Genomic DNA, 21,625 nt, shown 5'->3' on the forward strand with positions numbered 1-21,625 from the left:
GACTTTAATAAAGATTTTCACCTCACCACTGATGCATCTAATTATGCTCTCGGAGCAGTTTTAGAACAATCAGGCAAACCCATAGCATTCATATCCCGTTCACTAAGTAAAGCCGAAGAAAATTACGCCGCAAATGAAAAAGAAATGCTGGCAATAATATGGGCACTTAATAGTTTCAGAAGTTATTTGTATGGTTCACCCAAAGTAATCATTTTCACAGACCACCAACCTCTAACCTATGCATTAAGTAATAAGAATTATAACGGAAAAATGAAAAGGTGTAAATGCATCCTCGAAGAGTACATTACGAAATGAAATACAAACCAGGAAAGACAAACGTTGTAGCCGACGCACTATCGAGACCTCCACAGACTGACGTTAACGCCCTAACGACTACTGACCATAGCGACGAAAGTTTCGCACATCAGCTCATCCCAGCTACTGAAGCACCCATAAATGCCTTCAAAAATCAACTATTCATCTTAACGGTGACATAGTTAACTATACGTTTGAAATACCATTTCCCTGTTTCCATAGACATACAATTACAAAACGAGAATACTCGACACAGGACATTATAGACATATTTAAACAACACCTTGACCCAGCATTACTTAACGGTTTATACACTACAGAAAGCTTAATGGGAAAAATTCAGGAAATATATCCACTTCACTTTGCAAATATCAAAATTAGATTCACACAAACCCTACTTCAAGACATCGTGTCAGAGACAGAACAGGAAGAAATAATTATTAAAGAACATCAGAGAGCACATAGAAATAGTCGCGAAAACAAAACACAAATATTACAGAAATTTTACTTTCCAAGCATGCATTCTAAAATCGAAAAAACAGTTAAACAATGTTCCATATGTCGTGAGCATAAATATCATAGACATCCCCCAAACCCACGGTTACAAGAGACTCCCATTCCTCAGTTTCCAGGTAATCGTCCAGAAATCGTACACATTGATATTTACTCGACAGAAAAAAGGCTAATACTCGCGGCCATTGATAAATTTTCAAAATACGCACAGGTTAAAATTATACAGTCCAAGGCAATAGAACACATAAAAAATCCAATACGAGAGTTAATGATTGCATTCGGAATACTAAAACAAGTAATAGTAGACAACGAAAAATCGCTTAATTCCGCCACAATATTGACCCTACTTAAGGATCAAATGTCTATTAACATTTATACCACACCACCCTATAGTAGCACTAGCAATGGACAAGTGGAAAGGTTCCACAGTACACTTTCTGAAATAATGAGATGCTTAAAAGCAAGCAACATAGGAATAACGTTCGAAGAATTGTTATTCAAATCAGTGCAGGAGTATAATTCATCAATACATTCAACCACCAAAAATAAACCCATAGCCACATTTTTGGGAATAGAATTTTTACCGACCCGCAACAGTTAGAGCAGCAGAGAAACGAAAATATTATATTACTTAAGGAAAAACAGGAACAAGATCTCTCTTACCATAACAGCAAAAGATCAGAACCTAAAGAATATTCCCCAGGAGATATAATTTATGCAAAAATAAATAAAAGACTTGGTTCAAAACTAACTCCAAAATATAAAAAAGAAATAGTATCTGAGAATAATAGAACAACAGTTAAAACAATGTCAGGACGTATAATCCATAAATCCCTAATAAAAACTTAAACTATCTCTTTCAGTAAAATGAATCTACCCGAACTCACAATCATCTTCACTGCGATTACATCTTCCCTAGCGGATGTAAAAATTTTAGACTACAGTAGAGCTCAACTTGTTACAATAGACAACGGAAACGCAAAAATTCAGGACGGTTCACTAAGACTGATACACATCATTGACCTGGACCATTACGAACAATTCCTAACAGAAACTTATGACGAAATAACAACTAAAATTCCTAAAGATAATTTCCTTTATCCTATCCTCAAACATGAAACCACCCAAACCTTTGAAATCCTTAACACCCTTAAACCCATAGATAGTAACAAAAGAAGAAGATCAATTGACATACTAGGAACGGCATGGAAATATATTGCCGGATCCCCTGATCATAATGATCTTAATATTATAAATGAGAATTTGAATAATCTTAACCAAAATAATAACAATCAATTAATAATTAACAATTTATATGAAAAACGCATAAACAATATAACGAATATTGTTAATAAAATGTTAAATACTATAAAAAAAGATGAAGATACAATCACAGAAGTTATGATAAATCTGCAAAATAGAATAAGATTAATCAAAGAAGAATTAATCAATATAAAATATGCCATTCAATGAGCAAAAAGGAATATAATAAATTCAATAATTTTAAGCAATGACGAAATCAAAATTTCAATTAAGAAACCTAAAGAGGAACAAATGCCTTTTAAAAACGCTGAAGAAGCATTAAAATTTTCGAAAATAAATGTATTAAGTAACGATACAATAATTTTATATATGCTAAAAATTCCACTAACATTATACGAAACATTTAAGAGAATAACTATAAGACCTGTAAAAAAGGAAAATAATACTGTAATTAAAACTGACTACAATGAAATTATTAAAGGAAAAACCACTCTGTTTGGAATTAAAAGTGAATGTGAAAACTTTAATGACTTATCAATTTGCAAAGAAGTAAATTTAGTTAATTTAAGTAATGAAGAATGTATAAATAGAATAGTAAACAGCCAAAATTCCACATGTACCATAACGAACGCGAATCACGTACCAATAATAGAGGAAATAAAACCAGGAGTAATACTGCTGAACCAATTCAACGGAAAAATAGAAGCTGATGGGATAATTCAAGCAATAAATGTGACACATGTTGTAATATTCTATAACTCAACAATTAAAATCAACAATCAGTTATTTAGAAATAACGAAGCGAAACCAATTGAAGCTATTCCCGCAATTCTACAACCAGCGCCATTAGAAAAGGAACGCATCGAGTTATTATCCTTGGGAGCTCTAAAGGAATTGCATCTCACCAATATCAAACAAATCAACTTTCTCAAGAAAGCTACACTATCCATTGGCAGCTTGATATCGGTAGCTTTAATTACTACCATTATCATTTTCACCCTATTACGAAGGAAAAAAATTGAAATGAAGTATGTATATAGAAAAAGAGTCAACAAAAACAAATACGAGGCAAGTTCCCCCTCTAGAAGATAGCAAAGATATTCAAAATTATATTAAATTTAACGATTTACCTTTCTACTGATGATCGAGGACGATCATATTTAAGAGGGGAGGAGTTAACACAGTGGTTCACACCGTCAGCTAATTCCCACCGTTGGTCAATAGCTGGAAACTTTAAACCACCCAATTGCTGACACTGCATCAGCAATATCAGTTAGTGACTCCACACGCGCGTCCGTTCAACTGCTGACGCCGCAACTGTTGGCAACGTGACCAGGTACAGGCATAGGTTTAATTTAGACTTAAGAAATAATTTGTAGTTAGTTTTTAGACAGCATTTAATAAAGAAAGACCGCGGGCGTGAGTCCGCTAGTTTTTAAAAATTAAATCGATAAAATAACAAGTAAGGAAGGGCTAAGTTCGGGTGTCACCGAACATTTTATACTCTCGCATGGTAAAGTGATAATCGAGATTTCATAATACGTCATTTACATATTTTTCAAATACCGTATTTTTGTAAAGTTTTATTCCGCTATCATCATTGGTTCCAAATGTATATACTCGTATTATACAGAGAAGGCATCAGATGGAATTCAAAATAGCGTTATATTGGAAGAAAGCGTGGTTGTGAACCGATTTCGCCCATATTTCGTACATGTCATCAGGGTGTTAAGAAAATATTATATACCGAATTTCATTGAAATCGGTCTAGTAGCTCCTGAGATATGGTTTTTGGTCCATAAGTGAGCGGCGCCACGCCCATTTTCAATTTTTAAAAAAAGCCTGGGTGCAGCCTCCTTCTGCCACTTCTTCCGTAAAATTTAGTGTTTCTGACGTTTTTTGTTAGTCGGTTAACGCACTTTTAGTGATTTTCAACATAACCTTTGTATGGGAGGTGGGCGTGGTTATTATCCGATTTCTTCCATTCTTGAACTGTATATGGAAATACCTGAAGAAAACGACTCTGTAGACTTTGGTTGACATAGCTATAGTAGTTTCCGAGATATGTACAAAAAAATTAGTAGGGGGCGGGGCCACGCCCACTTTTCCAAAACAATTGCGTCCAAATATGCCCCTCCATAATGCGATCCTTTGTGTTAAATTTCACTTTAATATCTTTATTTATGGCTTAGTTATGACACTTTATAGGTTTTCGGTTTCCGCCATTTTGTGGGCGTGGCAGTGGGCCGATTTTGCCCATCTTCGAACTTAACCTTCTTATGGAGCCAAGGAATACGTGTACCAAGTTTCATCATGATATCTCAATTTTTACTCAAGTTACAGCTTGCACGGACGGACGGACGGACGGACAGACGGACGGACAGACATCCGGATTTCGACTCTACTCGTCGCCCTGATCACTTTGGTATACATAACCCTATATCTGACTCTTTTAGTTTTAGGACTTACAAACAACCGTTATGTGAACAAAACTATAATACTCTCGTTAGCAACATTGTTACGAGAGTATAAAAACTTAATTTATATAAATGATTTTATACAATATATGCACTTGCATGTACTGTTATTTGCACTGTTATCACTTTCATACTTTAGTGCTTAGAAGCACTTAGGGTAAGCAAATTTCAGCTGCCAAACAGTACGAGTGTGCATATCTCTTTCCCACGGCAGTCGGGCTTACGTAACCGGAACGGACCTGGATTTTTATCCGGCCAAAGACCGTCGCTCGGCATAATTCTGCCGCTACAACAATAACAACAGCGTGTATATACGCGTAAAACTCTTTATGAGAATTGGCGGCGGCAGCTCTGTTCACTGACACTGAAAATAATTTGGTGTGGTTCCTTTTGGATACAAACTACTATGAGCAAAAAATAGTAAAACTTTGTTCATAATTTTTAATTCTTCGGTGTATTATCGTATTGCACAAACCAATAGTTGCCGACTCATAATTCCGTAATCTTTTTACGAATAGCTTCGCGGAAACGACGCATAATACTCAAATAGCATTCCTTGTTGACAGTTTGGCCGATCGCAGCGAATTCGTTATATACCACTACTTTATAGTCGCAGAAAACTGCCAAAATAACCTTAATTTTTGACTGGCTTTGACATGGTTTTTCGTTTTCGGCTCACCTTTGACACAATATTCGGCCGGTTGACCATCTGTTTCCTGGTGATAGGCAGAGATTTAAGACTCCAGCCAGCAATAATACGTTTCATGATATCCAGGAATTGAATAGCCTTTTTTAATTAGACGCTGTTTTTTTTTTAATTTTGTGATTTTAGAACCAACTCTGCTTTCACCTTTACTTACGCCCAAATGATCTTACAAAATGGTTTTTACTGGACCTTATGATATTTCGACGATGTCAGTAAGATCTTTGACTGTTAATCATTGATTCTCTAGCACAAGTTTCTTTATTTTATTGACGTGTTTATCATCACTTGATGTTAATTGCCTTCCTGTACGTGGTTCGTCGTCAACGTGTTTTCGATTCTCTTTCAATAATTTGTACCTATCAAAAACATGACAAAGAATTACATATTATCAAAGAATTTTTCCAACATTCTGAACGTTTCGGCACAAGAAATTTGATTCCGTACACAAAATTTAATGAAAATTGTTTATTGGATAATTTCACTTATCGTAAAAATCGCCGAATTCACTTTATGTATTTCAGGAAGACAAGCCTGTTCTAAACACTAATGATGATTTTGATATGACATTTGGCACAGATGTCACTGACTGTCATAGCAATCTAGAAAAAATTTATTTCGACAAATGGTTCAGTTTTTGTGATATCGATCTGAAATTTCGCACACGTTCTTTTCGTCCTACGAGAACCATATTGTCGCCATTCAAACTGAATGATCTTACTCAAATGTTTGCACGAAAAATGTGTCATCACAAGACATCTTCAAGAAATTTGGTACAGATTGTTTTCCAACGGGGAAATCTCCAAAGAAATTGCGCAAATCGGATCACTATAGCGTATAGCTGCAATACATGCTGACCGAACAAAGTTACTTTTGGAGATCGTTTGTATTTGTGAAAGATATTTTAGCCTCGACGCAAGCGAAGTTAACGGGTGTTCTTGTTTTTGTGTTATTTTTATTTTCTATTTTTGTAATTCTCAAAATTGCTTGTTTTTGACGGTCACCTTAGGCATGATCCATAAAGTTCAGTTTGTATGCAGTGTGGTAAGTTAACACCTACATATCTACATCTTAAAAAAAATCGTTAGATCGAATCTGAAGCAGCATTTATTGAAAAGTCGTATAAGTGTGACAAGCCTAACGGTAATTTTGTTTATTAATTCATACCTAACCTTGCTAATTTGAAATTCACGAAAATATATTATCATAAATATTAATTCACCCACCAATGTGCACACAAACGTATACGTAAATTATACAACAAAGACAAGAGAAGCTATAAACGAAATTAAGGCAGAAACAATGCCACTGATAATGTCAACTGACACACGAGCCAGTGAATTTGAAATGTGGCGACAGTGCTTTGATAGCGATTATGACTAACTGGTAGTAATGACATTACCCACATACAAATTTATACAGATTCACTCAATCACTTATTGCCTGTCGGCCACATCGAGCAGAGCAGAGTCGGCAGAGCAGAGAAAGTTGCGGAAATATCAAACCACCAGCAGCTTCGGTGGTTTACGGCAATATTATAACTATATATGTATGCACTTCATAATATTTATACCATGAACAGGGTAACATTAAGGTCTGTCATGATGTTTATAACACCCAGTGCTGTCGTGAGGAAGAGTGATCCATATTAGGCGGTTGGTTTTTCTGATTTCTTGAAAGACAACTATCGTGGTATGCTTGCGGCATGTCCAGTTTTTCCAAAAAACAGGCAACAATTTGCTTGGAAGTGCTTCGTACGCGAAGAACTTTTGTTGGATTCGGCTCACGATGTCACGATGACGATGACATTATGTAGAATCCAACTTAAACATATTGAATATGTGCTAGTCGCACTAATGCCCATAGTTGTCTGAATCTCGCGATAGGTCACATGACGATATGGCAAAATCAAATTGCGCACAACATCAATAGTCTACGGAATAAAGACTAATTTTGGTTGACATTTGTAATCTACGACCCCGATTAAATTCACCATACCATCGAAGAACACTGGTGCTTGAGGGAGCTTCATTGTCAAAAATTTAATTAAGTTCACCTATGCACTACTGATGGGTTAATCCACTTCAAAAGTGGTAAAAATAATCGTACAAAAATTTTCGAGATGTAATTTAATTTATTGGTCTACAAGAATATTTTAAGTTACTGTAAACAACACAAATAGCGCTCTAATGTCAAAACGTTCTGAGTAACAATAAAAATGTCAAACCTTACGATCAATTTGTCAGTTTCCAGAACTTTTGTGCACGTTCTCCTCTCTCAAAGAGGTTGCTCATTTGTCGGAACCGCCGATATCGAACCACACTGTAGCTTATAGCTGTCATGCAAACTGAACGATCGGAATAAAATACTTGTATGGGCATTTTTATTTCTGTAGGGTATTATTGCTTCAGTAGAACCGAAGTTAAAGTACTTTCTTGTTGTTTTTGCTACTGAGAATTGCAAGTCGACACATAACAGGGCTAAAAGTCGCACATTTTTGTACCCTTTGAAATTTGTTTGACATTGTTTAGACAATTGTTTTTGTTCGTGTTGTATATCGTTATCAAACTCGAACTGGCTGAGCAGCCTTCGACAATTCATAAACTTTTTGAGGGGCGAAATAAAATGCGAAGAAATTAATTAAACACCGTTGAATACCAACAATTTTTTCTACACTTTTCCTTTCAATTCAAAATTAAATTTTATTCACATTCGAAGGCCAAAAACCACCAAAACCTACAAAAAAATCCAGCAAATATTAGTGTTGGAATGTGTATAAAAGTATTAAAAAAATATCGATTGGTTTGTGAAATTTGACGACTGTCGTTCTTGTTGTTGATACATTATTTTATTTACCTTTTGCGTTTATTCGCACGTAAACAAGAAAAAACGTTAACTTCGGCTGCACCGAATCTAATAGTCTTCACAGATGCATTTCTTTTAGTAACTATGTGTTTAAGTAAATCTAAGGACGTAACTGGCCAATGGTTTTCATTCAAAGGAAAACATTTTACTAATTTTTTTAGCCGGGTTGTTTGCTAGAAACATGAAGGTTATTAAATAAAGAAAACAGATCTCTTAGACGTTTATAGTTATTTAAAATTTTAAGAAGATTTAGTATTAACATAAACTTAATGGGAAAAAAATTATAATATTTATATATTAGTACATATTTATCATATACTAGCTGACCCCGCATACGTTGACCTGCGTGAAATTATGTGTTTTGAAATGAAAAGAAAGTTGAATTTACGTTGGAAATATCAATAGCAATCGAAGGTATTAGCAGTCGTCGTTTTTTGGGTGGATTATGTAAACTCGTCCTAAGGAATTAGTTGAGAACACACCTGGAGGTCAATCTACTGGTTGGCCTTGCTTTCTACGTAACTATTTCTTCGTCGATGCATTCCATGTATAATATCAAGGCATTTCCGAATAGAGCAATGTGCTCGCAAACGAATCACTGACGAAAGTTGAGAAAAAACTCGTCAATGTAAATTTTGTTGTTGGAGGTGTTTCCGCTGGGTGTACTGTATTCTCTGGGTTGAAAAACACTCTTTAGCCATTCTCCAAATGAACTGCGAGACGCACAACAGTCGAAAAACGTTCATGAATTGCAAAAGTAAATACCCTACAAAGCGCTTTATTGCAATTCACGTATCGACCGTTTCGTTCAAGACCAATATTGATATGAGTTTTGAATGTGAATTAGACAACAGTGGAGAATATAGTACGATCCATAAGTTGTCAACTTTGATATTCACTACTCTAAGTTGTATGGTCGTCTGATGAGCTACGACGATAGAGTGGATATCCATCATTTCCAGTTTGCAAGCAAGATAGTGTTTCGTGCATTTATTGTCAGACATACAAACCGATGTGGGATTGTGGTGTCCGCAAGGTCCATGAACCATATTGGTTTTTATCACTTCGTTTAATACTGGATCTTTCTCTACATCAGGAACTTCCGCGGAAATGATTTCATCAATTTGATCTTTGTTTGTACGTCTGGTTGGTGGCCTTGTTAAAAACGAAAATCCAACTGAAAATAAATTGATCTCATATTTTTTCTGTTTATCCATGTATACCAAATTATAATATTGTGTAGTCAGCAAAAGTTACCAAAAATCGATATAAGGTGAATTTAACTTACCGTGATTAATAAAAGCTTATTAGCAAACAAAAACCTTCTTAGCTTTAAAACAAAACGAACTTTATCAAAAACTTAATAAAATTTACATGAAAACAGATTACCACAATTTTTTTTTAATTGAATGACGTTGACATTTAAATTGAATTACGTTTACATTTGTTACGCGCGTTTTTTTAAATATGCAAAATGAAATGTATATTTTTCAATCTTTCTGAGAGATTTTCTTAATATTTTTTTCCATAAGAACCGTGTACATAGTATTTATTAGAAAACTACAAACAAAAGTCAGCCAAATCGGTTCAGCCATTCACGCGTGATGCCGTAACAACGCATTCGTTGTCCTGCGTGAAATTATGTGTTTTGAAATGAAAAAAATGTGAATTTACGTTGTCTTAAAAATCATTTATTTTCGATTTTTCTAAATTTTTTTCAATGTCACGCAGTTTGATAAGCAACATTTTTTGGTTTCTATTCCGGTGCGTAAATGTACAGAGAAGATGGGGAACTCGGGAAAACCCATGCAATCGTAGTTACGATAATTTGGCCAATTTGGCATAAACATTCGTGATGAGTTCATATTTCGTTGAAGTGAATTGACAAAAAGGAGGTGGAACTGTCGGAAAATTCAATTTCACCAAACTACAATATCAAACATTGGCATGAGTTTTGAATGTGAATTAGACAATAGTGGCGAATATGGTACGATCCATATGTTGTCGACTTCGATATTCACTACTCTAAGTAGAATGGTAAATGTCATGCCATTGTCGACTGATGAGCTACAACGATAGAGTGGACATCCATCATTTCCAGTTTGCGTTTCCGAAAGAAAACCACGTGGATAGTATTTCGTGCATTTATTGCAAGTGGGATTGTGGTGTCCGCAAGGATGCACCATATTGGTTTTCATCACTTCGTAAAATAATGGATCTTTCTCTGCATGAGGAATTTCCACAGAAATGATTTCATCAATTTGATCTAGTGTAACCACCATCCACCATTCAAAGAAGAATGTGTGCGTGCGGCAAACCTCGTTTTTGCAACTCAACAGAGTACATCCAGCATCTGACTGCACCATACTTGTATATACATACGTTCTTTTTCTTCTTAATTGGCGTAGACACCGCTTACTCGATTATAGCCGAGTTAACAACAGCGCGCCAGTCGTTTCTTCTTTTCGCTACGTGGCGCCAATTGGATATTCCAAGCGAAGCCAGGTCCTTCTCCACTTGGTCCTTCCAACGGAGTGGAGGTCTTTCTCTTCATCTGCTTCCCCCGGCGGGCATTGCCTCGAATACTTTCAGAGCTGGAGTGTTTTCATCCATCCGGACAACATGACCTAGCCAGCGTAGCCATTGTCTTTTAATTCGCTGAACTATGTCAATGTCGTCGTATATCTCGTACAGCTCATCGTTCCATCGAATGCGATATTCGCCGTGGCCAATGCGCAAAGGACCATAAATCTTTCGCAGAATTTTTCTCTCGAAAACTCGTAACGTCGACTCATCGGTTGCTGTCATCGCGCAAGCCTCTGCATCATATAGCAGGACGGGAATTATGAGCGACTTGTAGAGTTTAGCTTTTGTACGTCGAGAGAGGACTTTACTTTTCAATTGCCTACTCAGTCCGAAGTAGCACCTGTTGGCAAGAGCAATCCTGCGTTGGATTTCCAGGCTGACATTGTTGGTGGTGTTTACGCTGGTTCCAAGATAGACGAAATTATCTACAACTTCAAAGTTATGAATGTCAACAGTGACGTGAGAGCCAAGTCGCGAGTGCGACGACTGTTTGTTTGATGACAGGAGATATTTCGTCTTGCCCTCGTTCACTGCCAGACCCACTTGTTTTGCTTCCTTGTCCAGCCTGGAGAAAGCAGAACTAACGGCGCGGGTGTTGAGGCCGATGATATCAATATCATCGGCATACGCCAGCAGCTGTACACTCTTATAGAAGATGGTACCTTCTCTATTTAGTTCTGCAGCTCGAACTATTTTCTTCAGGAGCAGATTGAAGAAGTCCCACTATAGGGAATCGCCTTGTCTGAAACCTCGTTTGGTATCGAACGGCTCGGAGAGGTCCTTCCTGATCCTGACGGAGCTTTTGGCGTTACTCAACTTCAGTTTACACAGCCGTATTAGTTTCGCGGGGATACCAAATTCAGACATCGCGGCATAAAAGCAGCATCTTTTCGTGCTGTCGAAAGCAGCTTTGAAATCGACGAAGAGGTGGTGTGTGTCGATTCTTCTTTCACGGGTCTTTTCCAAGATTTGGCGCATGGTGAATATCTGGTCAGTTGTTGATTTTCCATGTCTGAAGCCACACTGATAAGGTCCAATCAGTTTGTTGACGGTGGGCTTTAATCTTTCACACAATACGCTCGATAGAACCTTATATGCGATGTTGAGGAGGCTAATCCCACGGTAGTTGGCGCAGATTGTGGGGTCTTCTTTTTTTATGGATTGGGCATAGCACACTTAGGATGGAGTCATGTGTAGAAGTTCACGCAAGTGAGGAAAGTTCTCTGATCGCCATTCACTTGGGAGAGGCCAGAAACGATTCTTTTACACATGGCTCAAGCAGCTCACTACTTCCGGTCTTTGACCAAGTATCCTCTGGGTAGCCTAAGAACATCCGTTCGAAGGCGAGCTAATGTGAGAAGGCGAAACATCCCTTACATAGGGTTGTGCGCTGGGTTTGGGACCCGCCACGTAAAAAACACTCCAACGAAAAAGAAAAAAAAAATATACATACGTTGCTTCAAGATAAAGTCCATCAAATATCGTAGCTGTTGTTTGAAAAATCTTGCTGTATTATCGTGATGATCGCTTGCTGATTGACAGCGATCCATAATTCCACACATATATCATCGAATCCTGGGAGTCTCATGTATGTAGTTCATGTTGATACGTTGATGGCAAAAAGAACGCCGACCGATATTAGTCTTCGTTGCCTCGTAACAAATTTCAATCTGTAATTGATCACTTCGTTTGAAACACACATAAAATTTTCACTGAACAATTTTCAATAATTTTTCTTTTAAATTGCCGTAATAAAAAAGCAAGCGACCGAAATTGAAAGATTCAAATAATTTACAGAACAAAATATTGAAAAACAAAACAAAAACGGATTGTATGAAAAGTCACTTTTTGGAAATTTCCAATTTTTCGACATTTCCTTATGAAAAGTATATGGTTTTTGTTTTATATCTAACCCTTTCCAGATCCACAGCGCACAACTTCTGATTTCATGAAGATTGGTTCCGCCGTTCTCGAGCGTTAGCGTTACTAACACACAAACAATCATTTTTACTTACATATGTATGTATGTATATACATACATATGTATATACAAAATAAAACGTTTGTATGGGAAAAAGAAAAGGGTTGTTTTTAGGGGTTTTCCGGCAACTTTCGTAATTTTTTCTTACATAAGAACCTTCTCCTAATAATAGCAAATACAACAAAAAAAAATCAGCCAAATCGGTTCAGCCATTCACGCGAGTTAAAGAAAAATAAGTCAACGAACTGCGAGTCAGAATAATATATCTTTATTCGTTTAACTCCGAAACTTAAATTAAAAATATTTCTAACTGCTTAGCCTATTTATAGTAGTGAGTAAACAAATATTTTATATCCGCTATCCTTACAATTTGTTGTTTGCTTAGTCAGACCATTTAACGGTCGCTCTTTGGTTTTCATTACTGCTATGACAACAACAACATTAGCTACAGACATTTGTCAGGTGATTTGGCGGTAGTCCTGATCGCCGATGAATGTTATTTTATTACAGCATTGTTGCTGCACATGTTGCTGCACATGTTGCTGACAAACAAATGTCTTCATTGTTTGTTGTTGCATTATTTTGTATTACATTTTAACATCTCATTTGTTTACAAGTTATTGGTTTTCGTCTAGCTGTGCATGTACATATATGTATGTTTATATTTAAGTAATTATGTGTAAGTATATGACAAGTATGTTTGTAAAATATATAAGTATTTATATATATATATATGTATATAAGTTACGCAATCACTTTCGTGAGAGCGAAAAAAAATACAATTTTAGTTTTAGGCGGACAGCGATTCCGCGTTTATTGAGTTTAAATTAACAACTGCCCAACTCCTCTAGTTTACAAGTACTTATATTTATATTAAAGCTAGGGCTATGCACTTAATTATTTGCATCACCAGTTTATTGTACTGAGCAAACTGCTGCAATAGCAATATTGTTTCAGTTTGCGCTTTGCGCAAGCTATTCTTTGGAAAGTTAATATTTCTGCAATAATGCAATATTATTGATTTCCGTTGCATAAAAATTGGCACAACCAATATTGCAATTAATTCCGGGAATTTGAATGTTAACTATTCTTAAGACACGTGCCGGAAGTTGGCTGCGGGGTTACTAACATCTTTGGTGTTAACTCTTCCCCTCTTAAATCGATTGTCCCCAATCGGCGTTTTTGTAAAATATTCTAAGATATTGCGACTTGTAAAAATGGACCGTTTTTTAAATTTGAAACGTCTTCAGTTTTTCCTTGCGATACTGGTGATACATATAGCTTGTGCTTGTGCTTAATTATGAATACCAAAATGAATACCACTAGTACTATAATAAATACTAGTGCGACATCAGTGCTTAGACTAATTATATGCGTTTTATAGTTTTCATTCACTAAGAGTTTAATGTGATCATCTTGATTTAATTGTTTTAAGTACAAAGATTTCAACTTTAGATTTGGAAAAGATGTATTTTGGTATTTAATTTTTGTTATCATATTTGGCAAAATAAATTGATCGAATGCTTTCATTTTTACATTAGAAAAGGTTTTATTCATTACTCTAATTTCACAGTTCTCAAATTTAATAAGAAAATTTCCTTTAATTTTTATTTTCATTTTATTACAATTGTGTACAATTTCAGAATAGAAATTCTTAAATATTAGTATACCAGGTAAAATTTCGTTTACAACGGTTTCTTCAAAGGTTTGCATATCGCAGTATGCTTCTTCGAAGTTTAGTATATTCTTTAAACAATCATCTACAATTTTTTTCAAATTTTGTTTCAGATTTTCCTTTACATTTACATTAAAAATATTGTTCATATTATCCACTAGTATTTCATAATTTTTCAATATGATTGTTTTATTTTTGGCATTAGGGATAGGCTCGAACAGGATTTTGGATAGGATATCTCGTGAATAGTTAGGAATTTTAAGGATTATGATAATATTCTGTTCTTGTACGGCGACGAAAACTTTGATTTTAGAGTAGCTGTCAAAGTCATTAATCAAGTTGAGTTCTGTCTCTGTTAAAATATCGGTGGGAATTATTCCGAGTTTGCTTGAAAATATTATTTTTATGAATTATTCTCCCTGACTTTGTTTTGACTGTAGTGTTATAATTTTGTAGTACGATTTCTTTCTTGTATCTAGCTGATAATTTATTTCCTAATCTACGATTTATCTTTACGAAAATCTCATCGCCTTCCGAATATTGTTTCGGTGTCAATCTGTTTTTATTATGGAAAGAGAGGTCGGCGGTTTGCTTGTCTTTTAGTTTTTTAATTATTTCTTGCCTATCAATATCTAGCAGTTTGGGATCGCTACTAACGCGTCTTCCGAAAAATATTTCTATCGGTTTCCTTCCAGTGGTAGAGTGTATAGAATTATTATATTCTTTTACCGATTTTTCTAAAAGTTCATAAAATGTTCGATGCGTTTTTTCGACCTGAAGGCAACGCATTATTTCTTGAAGGGTTGAGTGAAACCGCTCTACCTGTCCATTTGAACAACTCGTATATGGGGGTGTTCGATGTATTTCAATACCAAACTCATTTTCAATCATAAAATTTAGTGTCTCTGAGTTAAAGGATTTTTCGTTGTCCATTACTATTGTTTCCGGTACTAAAGTGAAAAGAATATCCCTCATTGGTTGTCTGATATCTTCTGCTGCTCTAGACCGAATGGGTTTTGCTACTGCATATTTCGAAAATTTGTCTACAGCAGTTAAAATTAGTTCTTTACCGACCAAGAATATGTCTATGTGGACTATTTGTCCTGGAAATTTTGGGATGGGCGTATTTTGTAGTTGGGGTTTGGGTGGGTGTCGTTCGTATTTGTTCTCTTTACAAGTGGCGCATATTTTAATAATTTTCTTGATTTTATTTGCCATTCCGGGAAAGTAGTATTTTTCCAAAATCTGTGTCCTATTCTCTTTGCTGTTTCTATGAGCTCTGTTATGTGTTCTAATTATGAGTTCCTCCTGTTCTTGTTCACTAGTTACATCTTCGACTTCTGCTTGAGTGAATCTAATGCGATACTTACTAAAGTGCAAGGGGTATAGTTCCTGTATTTTCCCCATTGTGGATTCTTCTGTTTTAATACAATTTATTACCGAAGGGTTGAGGTATCTTTTAAGGATTGAAATCAGATTTGCTTGAGAATATTCTGGTTCCGTTATTATATGGCGATGATACGTTGGGAATACTATTTTAAATTGGTAAGTAGAGGTTTCGCATCTCTTTAAGAAGATTTGATTTTTGAAAGCGTTAATAGGGGCTTCGATACTATATATTAAATTATGGAATGAGCTATCATCCGAATTTGTTGCTATAGACAAAGTGTTAATGTGCACCTCATTTGGTGGAATCCTTGATAATGCGTCCGCCACTACGTTTTGATTGCCCGGTTTGTAAAAAAGTTCATATGAGTATTCCTCCAAAGTGGCTTTCCACCTCTTCATTTTTGAATTATTATTTTTATTGCTCAGCGCATATGTTAGCGGCTGGTGATCAGTAAAGATTTGGACCTTGGCAGATCCATACAAATAGTTTCTGAATGAATTTAAAGCCCAAATTATGGCTAGCATTTCCTTTTCGTTGGCTGCATAGTGCTCTTCGGCTTTATTTAATGTCCTTGAGATAAATGCCAGGGGCTTCGAATCTTGGGATAGAACAGCTCCAATAGCGAAATTGGAAGCATCTGTTACCAGCTCAAATTTTTTATTGTAATCGGGGTATGCGAGTACAACATCCTTTGAAGTAAGTGAGCGCTTGATATTATTAAAGGCTTGTATCGCTTCTTTGCTCAAATTTATTTTTACTTGCGAGGATTTGTTTTTTGAAATTCTACCCTCTTCCCCTCTCAGAAGAGAAGTCAGTGGCTTTGCTAATTTCGCATAGTCTTTTATGAATCTTCTGTAGTATCCTGACAAACCAAGAAAACTGCGAAGCTCTTTTAAAGTTATAGGTTCTGGAAAGTTGGCAATTGCTTCAACTTTTGCAGGATTCGTTTTTATGCCATTTGGAGATATGACATACCCTAAAAATTCTACTTCCTTTTGGAAGAAGTGACACTTATCCAACTGAACTTTCATGTTGGCTTCGTCCAAGGTATTGAAAATTGTATTAATGTGAAAAAGGTGCTCTTTTTCCGTTTTGCTAAATATAATTATGTCATCGATGTAGACATAACAGTATTTTCCTATGTGATCGCGCAAGATATCATCAAGAGCGCGCTGAAAAATAGAAGGAGCATTTTTCAAACCAAATGGTAAACGTGTAAATTCGTATTTACCATTGTTGATGGAAAATGCCGTTTTCTCGATATCAGATTCTCTTAGAGGGATTTGATGAAATCCGCTTTTCAGATCTAACACTGAGAAAAATTTGCTTTCGCCGAGCTGCGAAATTACTTCTGTTATTTCAGGAATTGGGTATCTGTCTGCTGTTGTGACTGAGTTTAATTTTCGGTAATCGATGACCATTCGGTACTGTTTATTCCCCGCTGAGTCGGCCTTTTTCGGGACGATCCACAAGGGTGAATTGTAAGGAGACCTAGAGGGTCTTATAATCTTGTCATCTAAAAGTTTCTTTACCTGCTTTTCTACCTCTGATTTGAGAGATGCTGGGTATGGGTAAAATTTCGAGTAAACAGGAGAGTCCGTTACGGTTCTTATTTCTCCAACAACTTTTGTCGTGTATGTTAATTTTTCGTTCGGCTCCGCGAACAGATTTGGGAATGCGTCTACTGCTTGCTTAATGCTAGTCTTCTGCTGTGACGATAAGTGCTCGTCCTTTATATGTATTGCATTTATTGCCTTTGATGGAAGCTGCTTTAGTTTAATTTTTTTTCGATTTTTTATTATTAAATAATTTTCATTTGTGTAGATAATTGCTTGAAACTCTCTTAATGTATCGTTTCCCAAAATTCCATCGAATGTCTTTAAGGATGGCATTAAGAAAAACTTGATTTCGTTATCTAGACCAAATAGTTTTAGCATTGTGTGTTCATTAATTTTAACATCACCTGTTACTGTTTTTGCGAAAAATGGGTTTTTATTTTTAATATGTTTTTGAACCAAGTGTGGTTGAATGTAGTTTTTACTAGATCCTGTATCTACCAAAAACTTAAGAATTTTCCCGTTATCAGCTCTTGCTTCAAAATATGGAAGCGAAGAGCTCATCAAGCTAAAAAATGAACTTCAGATGGTTCGTCTTCCGAATAATCATTCTCCACATCTTTCGACATTGTGGCAATGTGGAAAGTTCTTTGGGTTTTCCTTTGTTGCTGATTATTAACTGATGATGGTCTTTTCCCTTGAAATTGATTTTGAGGAGTTCTGTTCATATAGTTAATTCGACGTGATTGTATACTCTCATCAACTTCCATAGGTTCTGGCCGGGGTTGAGGTTTAGGTGGCCTGGGTGGAGTACTTGTATGCGGAATTTGGTTAGGAAATTGTTGTCTAGATTGCCAATTTGTTTGATTTGGTTGTGGCAAGTACGCCAATTTAGGGTAAAAGGATTGCAGTTGTTCCTGTGAAGAACGTCGCTTAGGATAGAGTTGAGGAGTTTGGTATGCCGTTTTCACATTGTGAGCATGATTCATGCGAAAATTCTGATTGTCTAGTTTCAGGCATAAATGAAGGGCCTGAGGTAAGTCGACCGGTTCTCTTATTCCCAGTAATCGTGGGAGGTCGCCATTTAATCCTCTTATGAAGGTGTCCAAAGCTTTATCCCTGTATGATTGCGTTATCATTCGTAGAGATTCGTTGCTCATTTCGGTACATCCTAGTTTATTTAAAATTAATGAGAGGTGTTTGTATACTTGCTGATAGAATTCAGCAACCGTTTTATTACCTTGTACTAGAGTTGTCATTTGGTACTCTAAGGTGGATAGGTCACGCTTGTCGGCATAATGCATTGCCAGACATTTTGTTATTGCTGACCAATCAAGTGGCGTGTTATAAGATTCCAATGCCATATCTGCATTGCCTACAATCTTATTTCTAACTACACTAAGGATTCCGTAGTATTTCGGAGTTCCTTTTAATGGTTCGTGTATATTTAATATACGGTCTACACTTTTTTTCCAAGATATGAATTCTCCTGGGTGGCCAGAAAATTCTTTTAGACACTTCACTACATCAGGGATCCCATCCAAACCGTCTAAATTTCCACTATGTCTGTCCTCTATAGTTTGATCAGTTGTAGTTGCCAAGTTGGCATCCGGATTTAGGGTGGCCTGTACTACTTTTGGTCCTTGCTGCTGTAGTATATTTGTCGCTATATTCGCTATTAATGATGTCAAGTCGTCTATACTTAATTGAGTGTTATTTGTCGCTTGAGGAGTGGATTGGTTAGAAGGAAGAATGGGAGGTCTGACCAAGTTGTTGGGATTAGCCATTTTACAATTTAATATAATTACAATATAATTTAAATTAATTTAAATAATTCTTATAAGTTAAAAAAATGTTTCTTACTCTAATATTGATCCTGCTTCCTGGATGCTGATGTTCTTCTCAGGGCTGGTGTCCTCTTGAGATGTTGATTGATGCAATTCTTGGTATAGATATAACGGTTGTAGTCGCTGGGGATAGTACAATTGTTGGCTATAGGTGATTTTAGTACTTTTTATTGTACTAATTTTTTCTCACTGTTTCCCTTAGGAGTTTGATTTTGAAGCCTTTTTTTGCTTTAAATGGTTTGTTTTAGAATGTATTTTAATTGCTTATATTGTTACTTTGCTTGTCGCTTTTCAGGCTTTTTTTTTTTTTTATGGTGACGATAAATTTAATTAGTTATCTTCGTTATTTTAACTATCAGTTTTAATTTTCTTTTTTCTAGAGTGTAGGCTGGTACATAATACCACCTTTTTGCCGAAGCTACTAAGGGGCCTTCACAACTGCGGTTTTTTGCTTCTTCAGTTTTGGGTAATTTGCTGCAGGGTGGCACTAGCACACTGTCACTAGTTTATCACTTAAAGGTCACAGCACAAAGTTAACGTTTTTACTGTATTTCACTTGATTTTACCACAGATTTTGCCACTCGCGCACTACCGGTACTTTTAGGTATACGACGTTCTATGCTTTACGCGTTATAAAAAATTTTTTTTTTTTTTGATTTCACGCTTTACGCGGTACAAAAAATTTTTTTTTTTTTTTTTTGATTTCACGCTTTACGCGGTATATTATACAAAACTTTACGTTTTGTATTTAGCTCGGGCGCCAGTTACGCAATCACTTTCGTGAGAGCGAAAAAAAATACAATTTTAGTTTTAGGCGGACAGCGATTCCGCGTTTATTGAGTTTAAATTAACAACTGCCCCACTCCTCTAGTTTACAAGTACTTATATTTATATTAAAGCTAGGGCTATGCACTTAATTATTTGCATCACCAGTTTATTGTACTGAGCAGACTGCTGCAATAGCAATATTGTTTCAGCTTGCGCTTTGCGCAAGCTATTCTTTGGAAAGTTAATATTTCTGCAATAATGCAATATTATTGATTTCCGTTGCATAAAAATTGGCACAACCAATATTGCAATTAATTCCGGGAATTTGAATGTTAACTATTCTTAAGACACGTGCCGGAAGTTGGCTGTGGGGTTACTAACATCTTTGGTGTTAACTTATATATGTATGTATGTACTTGTATGTACATATAACTCCCCCAGGGCTGCTTAAAGAACTACCCCATATTCTTTTTCTTTATTTATACATATATATTTTTTTTTAAGCTAAGTTTACTAACTATTTTGATTACATATTAATTCATGTATTTTTATTTTCGTTTAAGCTTAAAATAAAGAACAATTTGAAAATTATATCCGTATGTAAATAGCTTAATCTATCTAATATTTAAATGATATTGGTGTAAGTGAATGGAAAGTAAAAGATTTGTAAGTTTTTCATATTAAAAATGTATTTTTTTTTTTTTCAATTATGTACATATATGTATGTGTACGAAAATTTTTGTTTATTTAATCTTAATCCATGTCTCCTGCTAGTGCTATTATGCTTGAATTGTCATCAACAATAGAGTCGTTAGTATCTCGACTTTCATTTTTTGAATGTTTGGAAGGCCTTTTTATATTAGATAAATGGACGTTGCTTAGTGGGTTTATTCTAAAGTAAGGTTGGTCTTTGTGCCGCACTCTTTTATAATTTTTAATTGGACCTATTTCTCTACCTTCCTTATAGTCTTCTCTGGCTTTATTTCTTTTATTTATTACTCTTTGTTTTACTTTATTTATATTATCATGCAAGATTTTTGGATCAATATTATTTTGAGCCATTCTTGGGGAATATTTTATAGTGGAATGGAATCGGTCATTGTAATTACCCATGGCAAGCTGCATCCGCATTTCGGTTGAGAGACTTGGGTCATCAATTCCCGTTAGCTTTTCTAACAGGGTTGAGTGCAGCCTCTCAATGTCCGCGTTACCGGTATGGCTGTTAGGCTTCGTTAAATGGACCTCAATACCTTCCTTTTTAAAATACTCAATAAGTTGTTCAGCCCTAAACTCATTGTCCATTATAACTTTACTGGGTTTACCAAATTTCGCGAATTGTTCTACTATAATCGCTTTCTTTGAGCGCCAATTTCGATCAGTAATGGTGTAAGCTGAAGCAAATTTTGTAAGCTTATCAATAAACGTAACAAACGATAACTTTTTAAAATGGAATATATCTATATGGATAATTTGATTTTTTTTTTGTTGGCGTTTCAGTAAAATGAAATAGAGGTCCAATCGGTTTTCTTGAATATTTAATTTGTTGACATTTTTCGCAATTATTAATAATAAGTTGTATTTGTTCTTTTAATTTTGGAAAATAAATTTTGTTTTTTAACGTATGATATGTCTCATTGATACCACTGTGCATAGACTCATTGTTATGGTATAAGGCTACATTTTAAT

This window comes from Bactrocera tryoni, chromosome 3 (genome assembly GCF_016617805.1).
Source record: "Bactrocera tryoni isolate S06 chromosome 3, CSIRO_BtryS06_freeze2, whole genome shotgun sequence".
Lineage (NCBI taxonomy): Eukaryota > Metazoa > Arthropoda > Insecta > Diptera > Tephritidae > Bactrocera > Bactrocera tryoni.